The following is a 12048-nucleotide window of genomic DNA, read 5'->3' as shown; positions in this document are numbered from 1 at the left end:
TTAGCTTGGTATCATTTAAGGTGAGCATATAGTACAGATTCCATCTGTGTCCCTCATATTTTCGTGGATAGCTGTAATTTTACCTTTCACTATAAATTCACAGAAACACCGTCACTTTCTATAATACAGTGTGGAATACAGCAGAAGTTCTTGGTTATCCACACATAAACAGATATCCTGTGGAGCTCTGGTCTTTGGGTTTGCACTCCCTTGCAAAAAATAATGTGAGCCTTCATGCCCCTAGGGTATACCTTGCTGTGACTTTTGATAGACTTGAACCAATTTTCAACTCTTCTCACATTTAATGTTTGTGAAGAGTATGTTTCGGCAAGAACATAAATATTAAGCAAGTTGTTCTAATAATAAAGTATTTCCTGTCTTCAGATATTGTAACACCCAATGGGAAGAGATTACTAATATCCCAGCTGAACCGCTACTTTATTTGGTTTCCAGTCACCTTTCATAGCATCTTTATTAAACTCACAGTTCTGCAGTCTCATCTGCTGATTTGTGCTTATGCCCTACAAACACAGCATCAAGATACTGAGAACACAGTTTCCCTGAAAGCACTTGTAAACTATTAAATATACTTCTATGCAGGAAGACAAGCCCCTTTTCACACTGCCTATACTTATGAACTAAAGCCATGGTCATACAAGAGTGCTAGTTTCTCTGTTTTTTATTTAAAAATAGAAACTCTCCATCAAAGTAAGCAATGGTTTTAGATAGTGATCTAACCATGCCTGATTCTTCTAGCCTGTTATCTATATATTAGCAGTTGATTTTGATCAAGTTGTGTGTGGGCTGTTAGAACCTGATGAGCTGATCCATGATGGCCGGTAAAGTATCCGATGTTACCTTGACTTTGCTTTATGAGCTGGTTTGGTTAAGTTGTAGATAAACTTACTTACAAATCTTTAGGAATAACATCTGTCCCTATCCTATCTGAGGAATTTGCAATACAGTTAATTATCTGATCCACAAATTTCAGACAGTTTTTTTTTTTCAATTGCATTTTTAATGTGAAATACTATCCCAAAATATCTGTCTTCCCTCTCTAACACAAATAAAGAAATAAGGCAATATTTACTAGAAAATAAACACAATTGCCATACACTTTTCTGCAACTGCAGAGATGCGCTGTATTATTGGTACAAGTCTTCAAAATAGGAATGAATGTGCTATACGCCACAGATGGTGTTACTGTTCAATATATATATATATATATATATATATATATATAAATATATATATATATATATATATATATATATATATATATATATATAATTTACTGCATATTGGATTTATGCTGGTGCCAAATTATAAACAAGGAGATTTGTGATTCTAAAGAAAATATGTAGAACACAACATAAGAATGTGGTATTTATTAGGATTTCACATAAGTATTTTTTCAGGATGGAAGTAAAATGTCATGCACACTGAAATGTTATTTACCACTACCCAGTTTTATCACAAAATGATGTAATATTTTTATCGATGTTACTGCTTTGTGTCGTTTTTAAAACTCTGCATTAAAAGAGCAGTTCTGCTATGAAATGTTCAGAGCTGTGTTTTTATTTCAGAGAATCATGGTGCAAGCCCTCCTGTGGAGCTTATGTTATTAAGTTAACATTCTCCCACTCATTCCCTGTCCATCTGGTACATTGCAGTCTCCTTTTACAATTCCCAGCGGTTATGATATCACACTCCAAAGGGATGTGTGAGGTCAAAAAACAGGTCTATCATTTTTACTGCCCATTTTATAAGAAACAAGAAAGCATCTTTGACTGACATGAGCCCAAAAGAGAAAACTAAGAAAATAGAGAAACGTTTATTCCATCCCTAGATTGTAATATGTTCTTATCTTCAAAGCAGAAAGAATTTCACATTTTATTCAAGAACAGAAGTTGAGATCTGAGAAGCCAAACATACTGATAGTGGAAATAAATAAGACATTCTAAAAAAGTAAGGAAACCCTGACTTTCTTCATAAAGTTGCAGATTTTGGCCTATGTAACTTTACCGAATTCATAGGTGTGCATATATGTGTGTGTGTGCGTGTATGTGTGTTTGTGTGTGTGTGTGTGTGTGTGTGTGTGTGTGTGTGTGTGTGTGTGTGTGTGTGTGTGTGTGTGTGTGTGTGTGTGTGTGTGTGTGTGTGTGTGTGTGTGTGTGTGTGTGTGTGTGCACGTGCATACATGAGCATGTGTGTTTGTGTGTCTGTATATACAAACATGCACGTGTGTGTTGGTGTGTGCGCTTGTTATAGTGCTTGTTATTTCTGAAATGTGATATACTTATAGCTGAATGGGTAAATTCCATGATTTAAGTTCTCTCACTCCAACATGTCAAGAGAGGCAGCTTGACTGTGTCTTAGCAAACAAGAGTACAAGCTGTAGCCAGAACATACTGGCTTCATTTAATCTGAACATGCTACACATCTTCCAATGCATCTTTAGCTTCAACTGAAAATTCGAAAAGAAAGCAACGATATCTCATTGTGAAAACTTTGCTATGTCTTTGGTGGACTGAGTCTCCCAGTATACTAACTGTAGTAACATGAGTAATGAGTGAAGACTACAGTTAGGTTCTGTAGATTTCTGAAATCAGTGAGTCCCCTGAGTGAACAATTCTTTCTTTACTCCATATAATTTCAGTTTCCTAATGACTTTTTTACTAATGTTGCTCACACAATTAAGGGCAAGTATCTGTGTGCACCAGATGTAGTAAAGGAACATTCCTGGAGTAGAGACAGACAGGCATACTTTCCTTTATTTTACAAAAGATGGTTGGAGACCTCAGTTGTTGCAGTGATGAATGACTGCTTTGGACGCATTGGCAGCCTGAAAGAATCCATGGCTACCTCCTCTGCAGATAGTTGACACTTCAATAGATTATTATATCCAAGGCTCAGTCTTTGGGGGCGCCTGTTGAACTGATTAATGTGATCATCCTCTGCAGACATCAGCATCCATCACCAGATTCATGCACGTTTTACTTAAGTTAGAAATGCCTTCAGGAGAGCTAAATTTTAATGTTCATTTTGCAAATAAAAAGAAAACAAAATACCAAGAGTTTGCAAGCTATTTGTTAGGTGGTCCATTAGGAACAAATCTTACTTTATAAATGCAGTATTCAGATGTGTGCTCCAGAGAGGTGGCTATATTTAAATGAACTGTGGCTGTATTTAAATTAATTATCTACATTACATTTTGTTCTGCTTTATCAACTTATTTATTCATTTGTTTTATTTTCTGGAGATAATCTGATCCCATCAGTGAGATCTGGTGCATGCAAGTGGAAAGAGTCCTTCGATATATTTTACAGCTGTATAATGCCTGCTCTATTTAATCAAGACATTTCTACACTACTGCTTTATTATTAATGTGTTCTAATTCATTATTAGATGAGCAGACTGCTGATAAAATTTGCAGACCTGGTTACATTTTTCATCCTTTTCAATACATTTTTAACAATAATTCATAACTGGATGTGGTTAATGCTCAATTTATCCACATCTGCTATGGTATGAAAATGAGCACAAATGCTGAGTGATGAAACAAAGCCACCAGTAGTCAAATCCATTATTACCACACACTCCCATGGATTCACATCATGTCATCAAAGGTAATTTTGGTGAATGTAAATAAATGAAAACTGTTAGCCAAAACCACCTTCGATGAACAACTCAACAATTTTGTTTTGCAAGGGGGCAAGTCCCATGCACCGCCCCATTCCCTCTAAATTATATATACCACCTCCAAGGTCACACAACAGTGGAAAAAAAAAGCAAATTTCACTGTCAGCAAAAGTAATTTCAGTGAGCAGTATTTGCTGCTTTTGCATTTGCTGAAATTACATTCGATGAGATGAGGTGACCCCCCCAAACACACACACACACATACACAGACACACACACACACACACACATGGTGATTGTTGCGATCATACCTTTCTTACCTTTTCTAAATAATGTCACTTTATAAGCTTTAATTTTCTTCCATGGCTTCTATCTGTGGGAGCTGTCTAGGGCATGTAATGTACATGTTGCACATATATGTGCTGGCATTCACACAGTACAGTGGGCAGCATGCAGTTTCTGGCAGTTCTATTATTTATATCCCACTGTTTATGTGAGGAGATTTGCAGACTCCCAAGGTCCTGGTAGTTAGATTTTTTTAAATATTTTTGTGAATGTTCTATGGTTTCCTTAAGGGAGCAGAGACATTAGTCTTCTACCCTTCTGATGCTTGTTTTCAGTTTCCTTGCTGTGCTGAGCAGATAACACGGTGGCCGTAGCTGGCTGTTTAATAGGCATGGCTGCCTGGGATCATTACTATATATAACTGTGGGTTTACAACAGGCACATTAACTGCTGTGCCCAAGCAGCATGCACATTTTGCACAATAATGTAATAGACAGATTTGTAGTTAAAATGCGATATAAACTAAATTGCCAAGCCTGAAATAAACATGAGACATTTGCCACTCCTTTTTAAGTTATTCTTGTCAAATAAAAAATACTAAACTACACAGTGAGTCACATATTTGATTGTATTTAGTATGCTGTGTCACTCTTTAGTAAACTATAACCACCTACCAATATCAAGATATAAACATTGTATGAATTACAAGAATATTTTTGCAAGCACTCTTATTTTTCTATTTGTTATGATAACAAATCATGTCCATATTAGATGTCACCACCATAGTGCAGAAGTTTAAAACACCAAATGAGACCCAGGTGACCCAGAATGCACTAGCAACTCAGGTGCTGGCGAAGCCCTTGAGGTAGGGGGAGAGATCAGCAGATGCTGCCTCACCTATTCTGAGAGGAATGCCTAGGTTTAGACTGCTATGTTGCTGACTCCTAATAGAAGTCAGGATTAAACCAGGCAGCAGGCAATTCATAGATATGGCACTGATTTTCCAGTGCTGCATGTGGGTGTGGTAGCCCTCAACACAAAGAGCAGAAGTGAACTTATGCATTTCTGTAGAGTGAATGTGTCAGCCACCAAGAAAAGGGCAATGGCCTTAAAGTGTCTCTGTCTATATTTGTTTGCAATGTAAAGATAGATATTAATGGAGTGTTTGAGGACATTCCCACCCCTTGGCAGCAGGCAGGGTGTTCATTTGCTGAATGCTCCCTTATACAGGTGAAAGCTTGATGTCTTCCATGTTAGAGAATAGGGGTCTACACCATCTCCATATTCATTCCTGATATTCAGATAGCACAGACTCAAATGTAACCTAACACAAGGCCAGACATCCTTTGCTAACCATCTGTCCAGGTAGCTGGTCTTTCCTCAATAGCCTGTGATCCCAGCCCTGACTTGATTGGTTGAAGAGGTTCTTCTGGACCATGAGAGCTATCTCGTAGGAACTAACACGTGAAGGGTAGAATCTGGTAGTGTCTTTCCTCTTTTGGTTCCTTTCCTTCTCTCGCTTATTCCACAGGTGTGGGACTGCCAAATTTCCTATGGCAGGTAGGGACGCTTGGCTCACTGTTGACTTTGATACCTTTCCCTCTTGTCCCTTGCCTGGTGTTTTTTCACTTCACCTTAGAGGCTTTTGGGTCTCTTTTTCTTGTCCATCACAAAGAGGTCTAGTGATGGGATCTCTAGGATGCTTTGCCCTTGCTTCAACATATAGAAGAATACCGCCCCCTGACTATTAACATATTTGGAAAAAATGGGTACATTTCCAGGTTTGAAGGAAACCTAAACATTTGACTATAATCAGTCCCATGATCTGGGTATTTCATGTCATTCACAAGTTTAGTACTTACTCATGAAAACAGAACAAACCAGAAGTCAAGGAGACCCCGAAGCAGTACATTGGTGTAGTGACTCGCTGTTTTACTTACACACTGACCTGATGGGCTTTATTTTTTTTCTTGTGTGACAATTTCATAAGCTGTGACTGTTTGCTAATGCAATAGCCCATTCATTCCATATTAAGTTTTTAAATACATAATTTTTTTTCTTAACCAAAGAAACGTGCTTGGTATAAACTCACGACTCTTTTCAATGTCATCCTGAGAGCACTACTTTGATTAAGTTACTTGCTCATGCTTGCACAGTGGATTAAGAGAATCAAATCAATGGCTGCAGACCAAAAACCATTATCAGCTCATAACTATAAAGGTTCATCATTTTGATCTCTGCTGCAGTAGACTTAGATATGTGGGTGATATCCTGCCAAGGATATAACAGCCGGACAGCTTCAAAAGCTTCAGGGCACCTTTCACATACCCAAACTGTCAGGCAGCTGAAGCAGAGCTGACTAAAAGACAAGTTTGGGCACCAAGATCTTCAGAACGTTACTGCTGACGAAGAGTACGCTTCTTTGAGGCTTTTGCAGATCAATGGTCAGCTTGTGCTTTTCCTTTGTTGGGCAGATAAAAAAACTTCCAGTTAATACTTGTGCTTATTATTTATATTTTCCTCTTTAGGAAAGTTATTTTACAGCTAGGAGTTTGTGCTTTAACGGGCTGTCATGAGACTGTACTATACCTTTAAACAGACGTGCTTTTTTTTCCTGTTAGTTTAGAAGTTGTTTAAAGTAACCGAAAAACTTTTTTCTGTGGAGAAATTGTGCTTATTTTACTTTGTGGGACTGGCATAATGTTTTAAGGTGCTTTTTAATGTGTTTGTCTAGAGAAAAAAGCTGCTTGTTTTCCCTGGGTAAGAGACACCATTTTCAGCTTAACCATAAAACAAACTGTTGGTCCCATGGTCAGTCCTTCTTCCAGACACAGAAGGAAAAAGTTAAACAAGCAGCCTTTGCTACAACAGCAGGTCAGCAGTTTAACTCAGCTGCACGTGATTATCTTTGCTGAGGCCATCTGTTGTACTTCAGACCACTCATCTTTTACTTCCAATCCTTCTGGTGTAGCACCTACAGCCACTATGACCTGACATTTAGAAATGTTTTCAGTGGGCTGTTGGGGTCCTTTCAGTGGGCAAGGGAGAGACAGTCTTGTTGGTCCTGGGAGAGGGAACAGGGAAGTTTTCTCTCTTTTGTCAGTGCTGTGTCTATCCCAATGGAAGCTGTTGATGCCACTAACAACATTGTTGGCTCCATTTTCCTGCCAAAAAGTAGCAGAAAACTAATAATGTATCTACCCCTCCTCAAATTTTCTTAGACAGGAATAGTTTACTGGGTCTGGCTCAGGGTGTAATTCTGGCTATTAATCTTTCTAATACAGTAGTTTCTGGTAAAAGAAAGAGGAATACTTCCTTTCCTGAAGAGATTCAAAATTCTGAATCTGGACAGGAGGATGAAGGACAGATACAGGGTTTTCTTCTCAGATTTCTGATTCAAACTCAGAGGAGAGCTTGGCTTCTGATTCTGCCTGCAGAGATTTCTCTTTCTCTGAGACTATTTCTAGAATGTTCCAGTGTTTTCAGTGGTAGAACATTCAGGTTTCTCACTCCCTCAAAAACTACTATGAACTGATACAAATGAAATTTTCAGAACCTGTATCCATTCCTCTAGTTTTGTCTGCCTTGGAGGATGTGTGTGTTACTGCCTGCAATTTTCCTGGCAGTCAGACAGCTTCTCCAAAAAGGCAGATAGGGTGTATAACATTTCTCAGAGGTATTTTAAGTTTTTGTACATTCTTCCCATACCTGATCCAGCAGTTACAGCTTTAGTTAATCCTTTTACTGCTAAACACTTAATTAATTCTAATCCTACTATTTCTGATAAGGATAGGGAGATTATTGATAAATGTGAGGAAAACGTGTATGCTTCTGCCAATTTGATTTTCAGAATTTTGAACTGTCAGGCTCATAGGTTATGATTTGTCTTGACTAATTGTGAAAGTATTACAAATGTTTTGTATGCAGTTTCTTCTCGTGAGGAAAAATCTACTTTAAATAGATTAATTTCTTTTATAGTACAAGTGGCTACTCATTGTGTACAGGTACAGTGTAGAGGTACAGTCTATGACTTGGTTGATACTTCTTCAAGGGTTATGGCCACTGGTACTGTCTTGAGGAGATTTGAATGGCTTCATTCTCAGAACCTCTTAGATGATGCTAAACATGAGATTTTAAATTCTCCTTTGGGCAGAGATTTATTTTGTTGCTTCAGAGGTGATCAAAAGGTGTATTGAAAGGATTACACTGATACAGGGAATCTCTAAGATTTTTCAGCCATCATTTTTTCAAATTTTCCAAAGGATTCTCTAAGTTCTCATCCAATTTTTGTAAGAAACTAAATAAACAGATGTTTAAGAAGGAATGGCAAGATGGTTTCAAGTAGAATTCTGGAATCTTCCCAAACCAAGGGCAGTCCAATAAATCAGAATGACTACTTAAGAGACTTTGTTCTCCACTCCCACTCTGGCACCCCCTTTTGTTTTCCAGAAAGTCTGAATCTCCACTTTTCTCTTTGGAAAATAGATAGTTTTAGGCAAATGGGTTCTGAAGATAATTAATCAAGGTTACAGATGGCAAGGGGAGGAAATTCTTCATTTCCTGGAGGTAATTCCTCATCTTCCAGATCAGACCTTTTTCTGTAAACTTGTCTTTTATCACATGCTGTCTCAAGGAGTAATTGAACCAGTTACCCCTTCCCAGATGGAAAAAGGAGGTTTATTCAAGGATGTTTTTAGTGCCAAAGAAAGAAAATGCTTGGAAACCAGTTATGGAGCTCTCTTTCCTAAACTTGTTTGAGATAGCATCCAAATTTAAAATTATATCACTTCACAACCTATTACCCCTTATCCTTCATTCAAGTTTCCTGGTAACAGTAGATTTAAAAGATGCTTATCATCACATTGCCATTCATCCAAACTTCAGGTGTTTCATAAGATTTTATATATCTGGATCATATTATCATTTCTTTGCCTTACCCGTTGGACTATCAACTGCACCAAGAGAGTTCTCAAACTGTCTAGCTACAGTTATAGCTCATTGCAGGCTACAAGGTATCTGCATTTCTCCATATTTAGATAACATGCTTATTTCTGCAGAGTCTTTTTCAAAGTGTCAGGAATCTCTTTCTCTTGGGTAAAAGATCTCTTGCACAACAAACTGGGATTCCAAGAGAACATTCTAAAGTCTTTCTTGACTATTTCTCACAGGATTGTGTTTCTGGGATGCCAACTACTCACTCATACCTCTCAACCTCTCAGAATAAGAAATCTGGACAAAGCCATAAGTAATGGGGGAACAAAGGACCAAAAATAGGGACAATTTTTAAATATTGTTCTTACAAACTTAAAAAAATGAATAGAATAGCAGGTTTTGCATAAGTGTGAATTTTCTGAAGGGCATGAAGTCTGAAACTCAAATGTCTGTCTTTATTTTCTGATTTCAGTCTTCAATGGTTTGCAAGTGATTTGTCAGAAAACCACAATTTTATGAAAAAATGGACCAAAAATATGAGGCAAAATATCTGTACAGTTGAGGGGTATGTAGATACCACAGTTCAAAGAACATTTCTTCCACAGGAAGAAATACCGGGCAGATTCAATAAACCATTGTCTGCTAAGACTGTGTGCATGTCGTGGCGGTAGAGCACTGGTTTGTATTCAGTAAGTGGCTCTACATGGTGTGTAGAGCTGTGTAACCACTGCAGACTCTGTGGCATGTTACAGCATAAGCAGCTGAACTGTATGCTACTCAACCAATGCAAGATGGAGGAGCTATTCAACAAGCTATAAAGCAACCATGTAGACTCAATGCTGGTTTTCCCTGCAAATTCCAAAACCTATTGGAATGCAGCAACAGAAAGGAGTCTACACAGGGTGTATCCTGTTTTTCACAAAATCTCATCAAGATGACATTGATATATAGATTGTATTTATATAGCATATATCATGGACAGAAGTAGGTTAAAAATAAAAAAAGAGAGCTGGGTGCACAAGACCCAGGATAAAAAAAGGGTACAATCTTGGTAGGCACACTGGTGCCAGGACTGGAAAAGGTGACAGTGTAGAATCCTCAAAATATGGAAACATTCCTGCAAAGGGGCCAGACCCGGCTCAGGAGGAGGATGGCCCCCCTGTTGTAGAAGGAAGTGGTAGTCCACAAAAATAACAAAAACTGATAGGCCAAACAAGAGCCATAAAGATGACAAAGTGGACTATTGAGGATAAGAAATAAATCATGTATTGTTACTATTATGCAAGAAGACCAGAATTTCCAGACACAAGATATATAGAAATTAGAGGAAAGAAAAATAATACTTCCACAGGAAAAACTGTCAAAAGCTTCAAATAAAAATTTGTGTTCATTAATATAACAGATTTGTGAAAAACAGTATATAGATCAGGAAACTTTGATCTGTTTGGAAAAAGAAACATCTGAGGAAGTGTAAAAATATAAACAACAAAACCTAATGATATTTGAAAAAAAAAGAAATATGCACATGGGAAAGAAAGAGAGATTTGATAGGATGCAAAATTTATGCAATATTTATGCAAAGGAGAAAGCCAAATTAATCAATATAAAGAAGGCAGCCCCAAAGATATTCAAAGAGAAATACAGGCAAAGGCATCCAGATATGGAAAATTTCACAATAGAATAATAATATCACAAAGTGGAAATGTAGAAAAGAAGATTAGTAAAGTAGGAGTTAAAAAATTAAAGTTGAAGTTATGGAGTGTCTGCAAAGTGAAGAATTTGGTGTAGGTTACATCACAGCATGATGGAGTGAGTCCCCAAAGTGAGGAGAAGCAGGAAGATCAGGAGACATCTGAAGAAGAAATATGGACATGGGAAAGAAAAAGAGATTTAATATGGTGTAATATTTATGCAAAGGAGAAAGCAAAACTAACCAGTACAAAAGAGCAGCACCAAAAATATTTGAAGAGAAATGCAGGCAAAGGAATCCGGACATGGAAAACTTTACATTACAAAAAATAAAAAGACAAAGAGGAAAAGTAGAAAATTATATTAGTAATGGAGAATTTAAAGAAACAGAAATTGAGTTACTTAGAAAGTGAAAAACTCAGTGTAGAAAATCTAATTCAGAAAGCACCACAACATGATAGAGCAATGGATATCCAAATTAAGGGGAAACCAGTGGAACAGGAAGCAATTGGTCAGGTGCCATATGAAGATATTTTGGAGCCTTCCATAGGAAACCAGTAGAAATATTCACTTGAAGCTAAACAGCAAGGGAAGCAGCAGGAAACTGTGGTAGCTCTGATGCAGTCAATGTTGAAGAGTGATAGGCCAGTGAGTTCCCATATGACAGAGCAACAGATGACACAGGATGAAATTGAAGAGAATGTGCCATAGGAAGATGTTATAGATCTTTCTATTGAATGCTCACAGGAAATGGAAGATAAGGGATATGACCTCATTTTGGAAGAAAATGAGCTAAGAGAAGAGCTGCTTGATTTAATAGACATAGATAGATATATTAAGATAAATGAAAGAAATAGACTGCAGAAGGTCAATAAATCCCAAAATGTCAGAAGTCTGATAAAACAAATGAACACAGTAATTAGGACTGTTCATAGAGATCCATGTGATACAACAGAAGTAAACAGGATATATTACTGTGCAGTTAAATTAATAACTGATAAAGTTCTACCACAAGAACATAGGGTAGTGAGGGAAAGGAAGGAGAGAAATTGAATAATATATAAAGCAATTAAAACAAGACGTGTCATTCTTAGAAGACTATAGAAGAGGGAATAGATCAACAAAAATACTAAGAAAGATAGATGTGATAAAAGCAATGCACAGTATTAGAACAGACCAGGATCTATCATGCACTGTCACAAATAAACTAAAAATTTCAGCACAGGCAGAAAAACTTAGAAGTTATGCAGATAAATAAAATAAGCAATTTATTGATGATGCATTAAGGTTTTATAGAGAATTGGGAAACAAGGTAAAAGGAATTGAAAGACTGCCAAAAAAATAGATACATTTTGGAGAAGTATCAATGAAGACCTTGCAGAACATAACAAAGATGCTAAATGTATAGAGAAGAAACAGAAAGAAAAAGAAGTTTAAAGGTACAGGATATGAAATGGGATGAAGTAACAGCCAGAGAGATTGAAACAAAGTTAAGAAAAG

The sequence above is a fragment of the Protopterus annectens genome, chromosome 4.part0 (genome assembly GCF_019279795.1).
Source record: "Protopterus annectens isolate FY-2018-M chromosome 4.part0, PAN1.0, whole genome shotgun sequence".
Taxonomy (NCBI): domain Eukaryota; kingdom Metazoa; phylum Chordata; order Ceratodontiformes; family Protopteridae; genus Protopterus; species Protopterus annectens.
The sequence above is the reverse complement of the archived record's forward strand: the minus strand, read 5'-3'. Positions refer to the sequence as shown.